At 47.6% G+C, this 14,109-nt stretch overlaps 1 protein-coding gene and 1 long non-coding RNA gene across 40 annotated transcripts in view; one reads left to right on the forward strand and one right to left on the reverse strand.

Annotated features, from left to right (window-relative positions):
* Positions 1 to 14,109, forward strand: part of MYO18A (myosin XVIIIA) — a 151,963-nt gene that overhangs the window by 25,456 nt on the left and 112,398 nt on the right. The gene's annotated exons all lie outside the window — the stretch shown is intronic.
* On the reverse strand, positions 8,038 to 10,062 carry LOC127558902 (uncharacterized). 36 transcript variants are annotated; one of them, XR_007953016.1, is made up of 6 exons: positions 9,579 to 10,062; positions 9,440 to 9,508; positions 9,370 to 9,405; positions 8,985 to 9,299; positions 8,776 to 8,845; positions 8,038 to 8,600 (listed from the first exon to the last, which is right to left on the reverse strand). It is a non-coding gene; the product is annotated as an uncharacterized LOC127558902 (long non-coding RNA). The 36 variants fall into 36 exon arrangements; XR_007953029.1 differs by having other exon boundaries at positions 8,985 to 9,194; positions 9,335 to 9,405; XR_007953006.1 differs by having other exon boundaries at positions 9,335 to 9,405.

Here is a 14,109-nt window from a genome sequence, read left to right on the forward strand (position 1 = left end):
GGAGACTCCTGGTTTCTTTTGTCCTCCACTCAAGGTTCCCTTTTCTATTCTTTCCTGGACCTCATTCCCTCCTTTCTCCCCTCCCCTCCAATGGGAAGAGAGCAGGGGGGCTAGCTTCGAAGCCATCTTGGAGACTCCTTTCTGGTTTCTTCTCTGGTCCTCCTCAAGGTTCCCTTTTCTTTTCTTTCCTGGTCTCCATTCTCTTCTTTCTCCCCTCCCCTCCAATGGGAAGAGAACAGGGGGGCTAGTTGTAAATCTCGGTTTCGGAGCCACTTACAGGGACGAGGGGAAATAATAACCCTTGGTCTCCTCTGTAGTGTTGTGGAAAAATTCTAGCCTTGAATCGGGACAGCTGGGTTCTGAAAGGCCAAGCTCTGCCATGATTATCCCCTTGATCTCCTCCCCAGCTGCCATAACTTCTACCCACTCCCCTCCCCCAACTCCAATTATCTTGCCTGTAGTAGTCATTAAATGATTTTTGATTGATTAGCTGTATGATTTTAGCAAATCACTTCCACTCCCAAGGTCTCCTTGGATGATAGAGAACGTTGAGTTGTTCTGTCTGGATAAAGGGGGTGCTGTCAGGTGAGAAGCCTGGCCATCTTGGCTTTGGGGTCCATTTGAGTTAGATAAATGATTTTGGAAAGGAGGCAGGGCTGGATGGGTCTGAGGTTCTCTTTAAGAACCAGAAAAGGGAGGACAAGGAGAGGAACTCATATGAGTTTATGCATATAAACGCTTGCCAATAAGATTCTGACCAAGCGAGATTGAGGGATTTGCACCTGCCGAGAAGAGCTGATTTGGTGCCATAGATTAGGAACTTAGAGGGAAACTAGTCCAGCACGTTCATTTTATTGATGGGGAAATTGAGTCCCAGGGAGGCAAAGTTAATTATAGGATGATAGAGCTGAAAGGGACCTTCATTTCAGCTCTGTTACAGTATAGATAAGGAAATTGAGGTCCAGGGAGGCTATTATAGGATGATAGAGCTGAAGGGGGCCTCTCTATTATATTATAGATAGGGAAATTGAGGCTCAGGGAGGCTAAATGAGTTATAGGATGATAGAGCTAAAGAGGGCCTCTCTATTATAGATAGGGAAATTAAGGCCCAGGGAGGCTGAGTTATTGGATCATAGAGGCCTTAGTAGCTGTCTGCTCTAATATCTTCAACTTACATCCAGATGAGGAAAATGAGAAATGAGTTCAGGGTCGTCCAGTGAATGGATTGTCCGGGTTTTCTTGACTACCAAGTCTAGTACCCAGGATCGTGGGTGATGATTTCTTGGTGTATATAGCTTATATTTCTTACTTGATTGTAATCTCATTGAAGACTAATCCGTCTCAATCTTAATGCATTTTTGTGTCATCTAACATGACATTTTGTCCAATAAATATTTTGAGTGATATCTGATGGATGTTTGCACCAGGGCTATTCTATGTTTCTAAAAGCCTTTGTTTCCCTGTTCGTAAGCCTTTTTTGCCTTAATATTTAGACCTTCGACTGCCTGGCAGTTTTTCCTGGTGCTAAGACCTCTCCCTCTATTATGATATGTCTCAGACACATCCCCAGTACTACTTTGCTGAGAGACAGAATAATGATAAGAGCTGGTATTTTCTTTTCCTTTTTCTTTTTTCTTTTCCTGAGGCAATTGGGGTTAAGTGACTTGCCCAAGGTCACGCAGCTAGAAGGTGTTAAGTGTCTGAGGTCAGATTTAGACTCAGATCCTCCAGACTTCAGGGCGGGTGCTGTATCCACTACACCAACTAGCTGCCCCAGAGCTGGTATTTTCTTTTCTTTTCTTTTCTTGTTTGCATTAGTTTTGTTTGTACAAAAACCTTTCAATTTGATGTAATCAAAATTTTCTAATTTGTGATCAGTAATGGTCTCTAGTTCTTCTTTAGTCATAAATTCCTTCCTCTTCCACAGGTCTGAAAGGTGAAACTATCCTGTGTTCCTCTAATTTATTTATAATCTCATTCTTTACGCCTAGGTCATGAACCCATTTTTGACCTTATCTTGGTATATGGTGTTAAGTGTGGGTCGCTGCCTAGTTTCTGCCAAACTAGTTTCCAAATTTTCCCAGCAATTTTTGTCAAACAGTAAATTCTTATCCCAAAAGCTGGGGTTTCTGGGTTTGTCAAACACTAGATTGCTATAGTTGACTATTCTGTCTTGTGAACCTAACCTATTCCACTGATCAATTAATCTGTTTCTTAGCCAATACCAAATGGTTTTGGTGACTGCAGCTTTATAATATAATTTTAGATCTGGTACAGCTAGGCCACCTTCATTTGATTTTTTTTTATTAATTCCCTTGAAATTCTTGACCTTTTGTTTTTTCATATGAACTTTGTTGTTATTTCTTCTAGGTCATTAAAATAGTTTTTTGCGAGTCTGGTATAGCGCTAAACAAATAGATTAGTTTAGGTAGTATTGTCACGTTTATTATATTTGCGGAGCTGGTATTTTCAAAGCCCTTTTTTGACCAAGAGTCAGAGAGAAGCTCAGTGGCTTTTCCATATCCACTAGCTAGTAAGTCAGGGAAGGAGGGAAATAATCTTCAATCATGGCACTTTTAAAGCAAAGATAGTCTTCTCTATTTTATCTCTGTCCTGGATCTTTTTCCTTTGAGATCCTCCTTCCTTTAATAAGGGAATAAGCTCAGTTTGTCTTTGAAATCCCCCCTCCCCATTTGTTTTGGCCTTGCTGTAGCTCGTGGTCATGTTCTGCTTTCTCTGCCTTTTTTTTTGGAAGGGGGGTTTATTGGGGGAGAGGCCGTTAGAATGACTGGAATGGGGTTAGGGTTAGGAAGGAGCCGGTCCTCTCCAAGCCGGCTTGTGAGAGGCAGACCTGGGAGGGAATGGGCTCACTGGAAGGATCTCCCGTCCATTCCCCTGCGCGAGTCCTAGAGGCATCTCTGGTGGAGAGGGAGGCAGATTTGGGGGAGTGGGCCACAGCTCTGAGCATCCGGTCCCCGGGGATGAGAGAGGAATGTGCTTCCCTTCCCAGCGTGGGTCCCGGAGGGGGTGGAATGCAGCGGGGCAGGGGCTGTTGCTTCCTCTTCCCCTCTCCCCCTCCCCTCTTTCCTCTTCCCTTCTCCCCCTCTCCCCCTGCCGTCTTTGTGTTGGAATGTCGGAAGATGGGAATCTGCACAGCAAGGTTTTTTCCCAGCCAGAGCAACAGATTCCAGCTGGAGACTGGGGACAGCTCCTGGGCAGGCGGGGGGGTGTGAGAGGGAGAAGAGAAATGGTCCCTGGCCAGCTCGTTACTCCTGTCTGTGGGGGCCTCCTGACAGGCGAGGAACAAAGCTGCCCAATTCAGGGTCAGGTTGCTGAGGATTTCGGGAGCTCCAGGTGGGAGCTGTTGCAGTGACAGGCAGAGTCAGAGACCAGTGTTCCTCCTGGCGGTGGATTCTGGACCCCAGCTCCTCGAAGCCTGGAAACCAGCCTGGCTGTGCCCAGGCCACACCGGACAGATGGCGGGCTGGCGCTGTTGCAGATTGCTGATGTAGTGTGGCTACCGCACGGAACAGCGTCACGAGCCGGGATCCAGAGTCCAATTCTAGCAGCCAGGTGGTGGGCAGAGTGTCGGACCGAAGTTGAAATACTGGAGGTGTTGGCCATTTCCTCCTTCAGCTCATTTTACAGATGAAGTAAACTGAGGCAAATTACTTGCTCAGAGTCACCCAGCTAGTAAGGGTCTGGATTTGACCTCAAGAAGACAAGTCTTCCTGATTCCAGACTGGCACTCGTGCCCTGTGGCACCCCCTAGCAGCCCCTCAGTGAATGCTGCTTATTATTACAGAGGCAGATCTGGGTTGCAGGGGTTAAAGTACTGGCCCTGGAGTCAGGAGGACCCGAGTTAAAGGTCATCCTCAGACATTTAGTCTCTACCTTAATTTTCTCATCTGTAAAATTATTAAAAATAATAATGCTTACCACCCAGGGTGTTCAAGGCTCAGATGAGATATTTGTGAATGCTTTACAGACCTCGGGGGACTGCATTATCATCCTGTCTCTGGGGCTTACTACATGTGCAACCTTGGAGGTAATCGTTTCTTTTTCTGGGCCTTAGTTTCCCCATCTGTAAAATGAGATAAATTGGCCTCCGAGGTCCCTTCTGACTCTAAATCTGTGATCCTGTGAGTGCTCCACTTGGAGTCAAGGCCTGAGTTCAAATTCTGTCTCAGACACTTCTAGCTGTGTGATCTTGGGCAAGCCACTTACCCTTTACCTGCCTCGGTTTCCTACATCCCTTCTAGCTCTACATCTGAGATCCCATGGTCCCATTTCTGATCATTATCGGCTTGTGTGACTGAGCAAATCATTTGCTCTCTAAGAGGTGACCTGTAAAATGGGGATAATAATGCTCACACATCTACCTTGCAGGGTTTGTGGTGAGGACAGGACTTTAGAATCCCAGGAAGGCTGCAGAAATGCGCGCCGTGATTGGCTGAGGCCGTTGGGGAGAGTGGTTTCCCTTCCTGATCAGCTCCCTGGTGCACTTTGCCCTTCGCCCCCTCATCTTACTCACCGGCTCCTCCCTGTCCCTGTTTGGCACTTCCTCCCCATGGGCGTGGAGGTGATTCATTTCTTCCCTCTCCGGCTTCTCTGCCTGCGGTGCCAGGGGCTGATGGGGCACACGCAGGCCGGAAGGGGTGAGAGGCCCGAGGAAGGACGTGGTATGTGCCGGCCGGGCAGCCGTTAGCAGCGCCGGCCCAGGCTGAAGAGCTCGTGTCTACACGCAGGTGGTAGGGACAGGAGAGCAGCAAGAACACTGGGGAGAGGGCCGAACCTCCCAGAGGGCGAGGCCGGGCTCGCTGAGAGGTGCCATAGCCAGACAACACTTTGGAGAGCCCCCTCTGTGCCAGGTGCTGCGGGGGCCAGCCTGGCCCTGCTGGCTGTGCTGAGAAGTCCCCAATGGGGCCCATTCACACTGTTCCAAAGTAGAGTTTGGTAAAAAGCAACAATTCCTTATTCCCATTGTTGGGGATTACTGCTATCACATGAGCAGGGACTTTCCAGCTAATGGAAATAAGCAGCGCTGAATTGCAATCCAGAATCACGGATTCATTGTAAGCATTCATTGGAACCTCCCTGTAGAAAGATGAGGCGCTAACTGAACAGATAGAGCCCTGGCTCTGCAGTGGGGAAGCCCGGAGTTCAGATCCACTCCCAGATAGTCACTGCATGGGTGACTGTTGGTCTCAGTTTTTTCATTTGTAAAATGGGGCTAGTAACAGCACCTGCCTCCTAGGGTTGTTGTGAAGATCCAATGAGATCATAATTGTAAAGTGTGTTGAAATAACACGAATAATGATAATAGCATCTGCATAATGCTTTGAGGTTTGGAAAACACTTTCTATTAGGTTAACTTATTTGATCTTCCTAAGTTTGATTTAAAAATCCTAAATCACTGGCTATTATTGTTGTTATTCCTATTGATATTGTTATACTATTGCTATAACTACCACCACTACTACCACCACCACCACTACTACTACCCTCTCACTACTATTCTCACCACTACTACTACCCTCTCACTATTATTCTCACCATTACTACTACTACCCTCTCACTACTATTCTCGCCATTACTACTACTACCCTCTCACTATTATTCTCACCATTACTATTACTACCCTCTCACTACTATTCTCACCATTACTATTACTACCCGTCCATTCCCCTGCGCGAGTCCTAGAGGCATCTCTGGTGGAGAGGGAGGCAGATTTGGGGGAGTGGGCCACAGCTCTGAGCATCCGGTCCCCGGGATGAGAGAGGAATGTGCTTCCCTTCCCAGCGTGGGTCCCGGAGGGGGTGGAATGCAGCGGGGCAGGGGCTGTTGCTTCCTCTTCCCCTCTCCCCCTCCCCTCTTTCCTCTTCCCTTCTCCCCCTCTCCCCCTGCCGTCTTTGTGTTGGAATGTCGGAAGATGGGAATCTGCACAGCAAGGTTTTTTCCCAGCCAGAGCAACAGATTCCAGCTGGAGACTGGGGACAGCTCCTGGGCAGGCGGGGGGGTGTGAGAGGGAGAAGAGAAATGGTCCCTGGCCAGCTCGTTACTCCTGTCTGTGGGGGCCTCCTGACAGGCGAGGAACAAAGCTGCCCAATTCAGGGTCAGGTTGCTGAGGATTTCGGGAGCTCCAGGTGGGAGCTGTTGCAGTGACAGGCAGAGTCAGAGACCAGTGTTCCTCCTGGCGGTGGATTCTGGACCCCAGCTCCTCGAAGCCTGGAAACCAGCCTGGCTGTGCCCAGGCCACACCGGACAGATGGCGGGCTGGCGCTGTTGCAGATTGCTGATGTAGTGTGGCTACCGCACGGAACAGCGTCACGAGCCGGGATCCAGAGTCCAATTCTAGCAGCCAGGTGGTGGGCAGAGTGTCGGACCGAAGTTGAAATACTGGAGGTGTTGGCCATTTCCTCCTTCAGCTCATTTTACAGATGAAGTAAACTGAGGCAAATTACTTGCTCAGAGTCACCCAGCTAGTAAGGGTCTGGATTTGACCTCAAGAAGACAAGTCTTCCTGATTCCAGACTGGCACTCGTGCCCTGTGGCACCCCCTAGCAGCCCCTCAGTGAATGCTGCTTATTATTACAGAGGCAGATCTGGGTTGCAGGGGTTAAAGTACTGGCCCTGGAGTCAGGAGGACCCGAGTTAAAGGTCATCCTCAGACATTTAGTCTCTACCTTAATTTTCTCATCTGTAAAATTATTAAAAATAATAATGCTTACCACCCAGGGTGGTTTCAAGGCTCAGATGAGATATTTGTGAATGCTTTACAGACCTCGGGGGACTGCATTATCATCCTGTCTCTGGGGCTTACTACATGTGCAACCTTGGAGGTAATCGTTTCTTTTTCTGGGCCTTAGTTTCCCCATCTGTAAAATGAGATAAATTGGCCTCCAAGGTCCCTTTTGACTCTAAATCTGTGATCCTGTGAGTGCTCCACTTGGAGTCAAGGCCTGAGTTCAAATTCTGTCTCAGACACTTCTAGCTGTGTGATCTTGGGCAAGCCACTTACCCTTTACCTGCCTCGGTTTCCTACATCCCTTCTAGCTCTACATCTGAGATCCCATGGTCCCATTTCTGATCATTATCGGCTTGTGTGACTGAGCAAATCATTTGCTCTCTAAGAGGTGACCTGTAAAATGGGGATAATAATGCTCACACATCTACCTTGCAGGGTTTGTGGTGAGGACAGGACTTTAGAATCCCAGGAAGGCTGCAGAAATGTGCGCCGTGATTGGCTGAGGCCGTTGGGGAGAGTGGTTTCCCTTCCTGATCAGCTCCCTGGTGCACTTTGCCCTTCGCCCCCTCATCTTACTCACCGGCTCCTCCCTGTCCCTGTTTGGCACTTCCTCCCCATGGGCGTGGAGGTGATTCATTTCTTCCCTCTCCGGCTTCTCTGCCTGCGGTGCCAGGGGCTGATGGGGCACACGCAGGCCGGAAGGGGTGAGAGGCCCGAGGAAGGACGTGGTATGTGCCGGCCGGGCAGCCGTTAGCAGCGCCGGCCCAGGCCGAAGAGCTCGTGTCTACACGCAGGTGGTAGGGACAGGAGAGCAGCAAGAACACTGGGGAAAGGGCCGAACCTCCCAGAGGGTGAGGCCGGGCTCGCTGAGAGGTGCCATAGCCAGACAGCACTTTGGAGAGCCCCCTCTGTGCCAGGTGCTGCGGGGGCCAGCCTGGCCCTGCTGGCTGTGCTGAGAAGTCCCCAATGGGGCCCATTCACACTGTTCCAAAGTAGAGTTTGGTAAAAAGCAGCAATTCCTTATTCCCATTGTTGGGGATCACTGCTATCACATGAGCAGGGACTTTCCAGCTAATGGAAATAAGCAGCGCTGAATTGCAATCCAGAATCACGGATTCATTGTAAGCATTCATTGGAACCTCCCTTCAGTTAGATGAGGCACTAACTGAACAGATAGAGCCCTGGCTCTGCAGTGGGGAAGCCCGGAGTTCAGATCCACTCCCAGATAGTCACTGCATGTGTGACTGTTGGTCTCAGTTTTTTCATTTGTAAAATGGGGCTAGTAACAGCACCTGCCTCCTAGGGTTGTTGTGAAGATCCAATGAGATCATAATTGTAAAGTGTGTTGAAATAACACGAATAATGATAATAGCATCTGCATAATGCTTTGAGGTTTGGAAAACACTTTCTATTAGGTTAACTTATTTGATCTTCCTAAGTTTGATTTAAAAATCCTAAATCACTGGCTATTATTGTTGTTATTCCTATTGATTATTGTTATACTGTTGCTATAACTACCACCACTACTACCACCACCACCACTACTACTACCCTCACCATTACTATTACTACCTTCTCACTACTACTCTCACCATTACTATTACTACCTTCTCACTACTATTCTCGCCATTACTATTACTACCCTCTCACTACTATTCTCGCCATTACTATTACTACCCTCTCACTACTATTCTCGCCATTACTATTACTACCCTCTCACTACTATTCTCGCCATTACTATTACTACCCTCTCACTACTATTCTCGCCATTACTATTACTACCCTCTCACTACTATTCTCGCCATTACTATTACTACCTTCTCACTACTATTCTCGCCAGGACTATTACTACCTTCTCACTACTATTCTCACCACCACTACTACTACCCTCTCACTACTATTCTCACCATTACTATTACTACCCTCCCACTACTATTCTCACCATTACTATTACTACCCTCTCACTACTATTCTCGCCATTACTATTACTACCCTCTCACTACTATTCTCGCCATTACTATTACTACCCTCTCACTACTATTCTCGCCATTACTATTACTACCCTCTCACTACTATTCTCGCCATTACTATTACTACCTCTCACTACTATTCTCGCCAGGACTATTACTACCTTCTCACTACTATTCTCACCACCACTACTACTACCCTCTCACTACTACTCTCACCATTACTATTACTACCCTCTCACTACTATTCTCGTCATTACTATTACTACCCTCTCACTACTATTCTCGCCAGGACTATTACTACCTTCTCACTACTATTCTCACCACCACTACTACTACCCTCTCACTACTACTCTCACCATTACTATTACTACCCTCTCACTACTATTCTCGCCATTACTATTACTACCCTCTCACTACTATTCTCGCCATTACTATTACTACCCTCTCACTACTATTCTCGCCAGGACTATTACTACCTTCTCACTACTATTCTCGCCAGGACTATTACTACCTTCTCACTACTATTCTCGCCATTACTATTACTACCCTCTCACTACTATTCTCGCCAGGACTATTACTACCTTCTCACTACTATTCTCGCCAGGACTATTACTACCTTCTCACTACTATTCTCGCCATTACTATTACTACCCTCTCACTACTATTCTCGCCATTACTATTACTACCCTCTCACTACTATTCTCGCCATTACTATTACTACCTCTCACTACTATTCTCGCCATTACTATTACTACCCTCTCACTACTATTCTCGCCATTACTATTACTACCTTCTCACTACTATTCTCGCCAGGACTATTACTACCTTCTCACTACTATTCTCACCACCACTACTACTACCCTCCCACTACTATTCTCACCATTACTATTACTACCCTCTCACTACTATTCTCACCATTACTATTACTACCCTCTCACTACTATTCTCACCATTACTATTACTACCCTCTCACTACTATTCTCACCATTACTATTACTACCCTCTCACTACTATTCTCGCCATTACTATTACTACCCTCTCACTACTATTCTCGCCATTACTATTACTACCCTCTCACTACTACTCTCACCATTACTATTACTACCCTCTCACTACTATTCTCGCCATTACTATTACTACCCTCTCACTACTATTCTCGCCATTACTATTACTACCCTCTCACTACTATTCTCGCCATTACTATTACTACCCTCTCACTACTATTCTCGCCATTACTATTACTACCCTCTCACTACTATTCTCGCCATTACTATTACTACCCTCTCACTATTATTCTCACCATTACTACTACTACCCTCTCACTACTATTCTCGCCATTACTACTACTACCCTCTCACTACTACTCTCGCCATTACTATTACTACCCTCCCACTACTATTCTCGCCATTACTATTACTACCCTCTCACTACTACTCTCACCACTACTATTACTACCCTCTCACTACTATTCTCACCATTACTATTACTACCCCCTCACTGCTGCTCTCACCATTACTACTACAACTATTATTATTACTACTATCCTCCACAAATTTTGGAGTAAGAGAACGGAGGCTTGAATCCCAGCCCTGTTGGGAGATACTTTGTCACTGAAACTTTCTGCCCTGAATTCTTTCCCCACAAAACAGAGGAGATGGGGTTAGACTAGATGCTGCCTTGGGGGGTCCCTTCTAGGTCTAGGTCTCTGGTCCTAAGGTAGCCTGTGTTAAACAGATAATGGCCTAGCTGGAGGGCTGATCCGCAACCCCAAGGCCAGTGCAGCCTGCTGCAGCCTGCTTTTGAACAAGCCTATTTATTTAAAAATAAAAGAACAAAATCATTCTCAGCTCCTGGGCCATACATAAAGAAGCAGGCTGTTTGCTGACCCGTGTGTAGACCAGATATAGGGCAGAGTGATGGAATCAGTGTAAGGCAATCCTTGCAGTCAGAAGTCTTAGGTTAGAATTCTGCCTCTGACTGTGTGATCCTAGGCAGGCCATTTAGCTTATGAGTATCCTTATCTCTAAGGCACAGTAGCCCCCACTTGCCTTCCTCGTAAGATGGTGAAGAAAGCATTTGATAAGTCTGGGGCACAAGTCATTGGCAGTGCCTTTCCTAACCCATCCTGGGAGCCAGGAGCTGGCAGAGCTGCCCAGGGATCTGAGAGGGGGAAGCATCTTACGGCTTTTCCTGGAGCTGGGGAAATAAGTGTCTGAGGCTGGATTTGAACCCTGGGCTCCCTGACTCCAGGCCCGGTGTTCTTTCCACTGGGCCACCTAGCTGGCTCGCACTTAGTGGGCACTTCGTGCTTATTTATTAGCAGCCTGCAGAAGCTCGGCCTTCGGGGCATGTGCCGTTTCCTTGGTCAGCAGCAGACTCCTTCTAGACTGGGTTTCAGAGAAAGATGACGTTCCTCCGGTACCCTGGGTCTGTGCTGCTCCAATTAGTGTCTTCTGTCTGCCCTGCTTAATTGCACAGAGCAGGCCTTGTTCACCTGTTTGCCTCTTACTCCGGTGGAAGCTGCCACCTAGGACCCTGGCACTGCCTCACATCCCTCCTGGGTGGCATAGGGCATAGGGCAAATAGAGGACGTCCTGAAGGAGCCTGAAGGAGCCCTTGCTGACTTGGCACTGGGGCAGAGTCAGAAGCAGCGAGAGAAGCGAGGGCTGTCAAGGAGGAGGAAGGAGGAAGATGGAAAATCCCCGGACCCAGGGGCTTTGGGTAGCAGCCACATCCCATACTACCCTTGGATGCCTGGGACTCCCCGATTTCCAGCCTGCTGGGACTTCTGCATGCCAAAGTAGGGCAAGTAGGGGTGCAGGAAGGAAAGAGCTGGGCTATCTAGAGGGTGCACGGGGAGCCAATTTGGCCCATCTCTGCCACTTGCTGCCGTGTGATGTTGGACAAGTCAGTGACCTCCGGACCTCACTTTCTTTACCTGTAAAATAAGTCTGCACTAGAAGCTTTTTAGGGTCACTGCCAGCACTATAGATACAATCCCATGAATCACTTAACATCCCTGTGCCTTTGTTTTCTCCTCTGTAAAATGGGGGAGGCTTCTGAAGGCCCTTATAGCTCCTTATCAGTGACCTTAAGTCCCTGAAAAAGTCAGGGGGTGGAGAGAGGACAGAGAGAGAAGTTAGTGAGACACAGGAGGGGAGTCTGGAGGGCAGCTCAGCTTATTGGAGAAGACACTGGGCCCGTGGCCTGCTGGGTGCCGTGAACAGAGTAGCCAGGAAGCCCTGACTTCAAATCCAGCCTCAGACTCTTAGTAGTTATGTCACTTAACTTCACTGACTCAGTTTCCTCATCTGTCAAATGAGGATAAAAATAGTAACTACTCAGGGCTCTTATGAGATAAACCAAGATATTTATAAAGGATTGTGTATATAAATGGTATACAATATTGTTATTGTTATCGTCATCATTCTTATTATTAACTTCATCTCCTTGGGCCCTGTTTCCTCATCCATTAAACAAAAGTAGATTGGGCTGGATAGTGTAGGTCCGTTATCCGGTGACCTCTCATAACGTTATCCAAGGTGGGGGGTGTGTGTGATGGAGGCTCTGCTCTTTGCTACTCAAGCGGCCTGTAGGATGAGGACCTTCCCTGTCATTCTTCATCCCTGGGGCGAGAGGAGGTGTTTCCCTACAAAGGGCATTGTGCCCGTTGGCCAAAGAGGGCAGAGGGAGAGCCAGAACCTTTCTTCCTGGCTGCTCCCCCACTCACTCAGGACACCAACTCTATTGTGTCTCTTCCCCGTGGTCCAAAGGCTGTCACCATGGAAACAGATGCATGGTCACTATGGAGCTGGTTGAAAGGAATGGCTATGGCAGCTTGAGTGGCTCCCTCTGCCTTCCAGTGAAGGGGGGACCAGGAGGTAGCAGACTGATAATTCAAGCCTTGGACTCCCCAAGATTACTTGTCTGGACTCCCCGGATTTAGTGGACCCAACTACCCGGACTGCTTAGGCCCTGGTGGGCTTGCTCACTGCTTTGAGACAAGGGTGCTTGATGGTCTGAGTAATTAAGAATCGTTATTTCTAGCATCAATAAAGGCCTTTGGCTCTCCCCAGCCTGGAAATCTGATCCTGGATCCATGATTGGAATCATTAATCAAGAATTAAGAATCATTTTTAGCATTGATGAAGATCTTTGCCTCTCCCTAGCCTGGAAATTTGGGTCTAATGATTGAATAATTAATTAATAATTAAGAATCATTGTTTCTAGCATTAATTAAAAACCTTTGCTTCTCTCCAGCCTGGAAATCTGATTCTGGACTCATGATTGGAATCATTACTTAATATTAAAGCATTGTTCCTAGGATTATAGATTTAGAGCTAGAAGAGTTTTGCAAATTTTACAAATGGGGAAACTGAGGCAGAGAAGGGTTCATTGACTTGTACATAGTTGCTGAGGTAGTAAGTATCTAGTTCTGGAAGAGACCTCAGAGGTCATATCACCCAGCTTTAGTCCAGTCCTCCTTTACAGAGAAGGAAACTGAGACCCAGAGAGTTTTAAGTGAGCTGGCCAGATGCTTACTTTTATGGAGCTAAAAGCAGTCTAGCTTCCTTACTTTTCAGCTTCTCCCCATCCCTGTGTCCCGTTTGGATTTTCTAGCTCTATCAGTGTGTTTCTAGTGAATTATAATAACAGGGGCTTTGTAATGGGAGTTTCTGGTAAGGAAGGGGGTGGGGGAATCAATGAGCAGACACTGGTCGGGGTAGGGAGATGTTAGAGGGAGTGAGAGCCCAGCATCAACAGCTCACCGTGGGCCTGAGCTTTGTGGCGATCAAGGAGGGAGGCCGGCCTCAGAGCGGTCAAGTTTGAGCTGTCCATCCTTCAGGCCGAGAAGACTCCCAAGCTCAGCCTTGCTACAATATTGTTACAGTGTTGTCATAGTGTTGTTACAGTGTTGTGACAGTGTTAGTGTTGTTACAATGTTGCCAGGATCTCCTTAGGCCTCTGTCCTCCTTTGAGAGGCTGAAAGATTAGAATTAGGGGGAGGAGGAATGATTTGAAAACTGCCAGTTTGTTCCCTTGCTCTGTAACCATGGGCCAGCCTTCTGTAAAGGAGGAGAGAGGGGCCAGTCCTGTGATTTCATGGGTCCAAAGAACTCCCGGGGCAGGAACCTCCCTGCACCAAAGCAGATCAGCACCCCCTTTGCAATTTAGCATCCTGGGGCCCTGAGAGGTGGAAGTAATTTGTATAGCCTGCCTCGGAGACTGGATTTCCCCCGGCTCCACTACACCTGTAAAATGGAGGTGATAATAGCTCCTTCTATCCACCTCCCTTAGAGTTGTTGGGGGGAAGGTCCAGCAGCAAGTGCCAGCTATTATTATAGTTCAGTCCCTTCTGACTAGGTGGCCCAGGAGCTGGAGGCGGACAGA

This window comes from Antechinus flavipes, chromosome 4, assembly GCF_016432865.1.
Source record: "Antechinus flavipes isolate AdamAnt ecotype Samford, QLD, Australia chromosome 4, AdamAnt_v2, whole genome shotgun sequence".
Taxonomy (NCBI): Eukaryota; Metazoa; Chordata; class Mammalia; order Dasyuromorphia; family Dasyuridae; genus Antechinus; species Antechinus flavipes.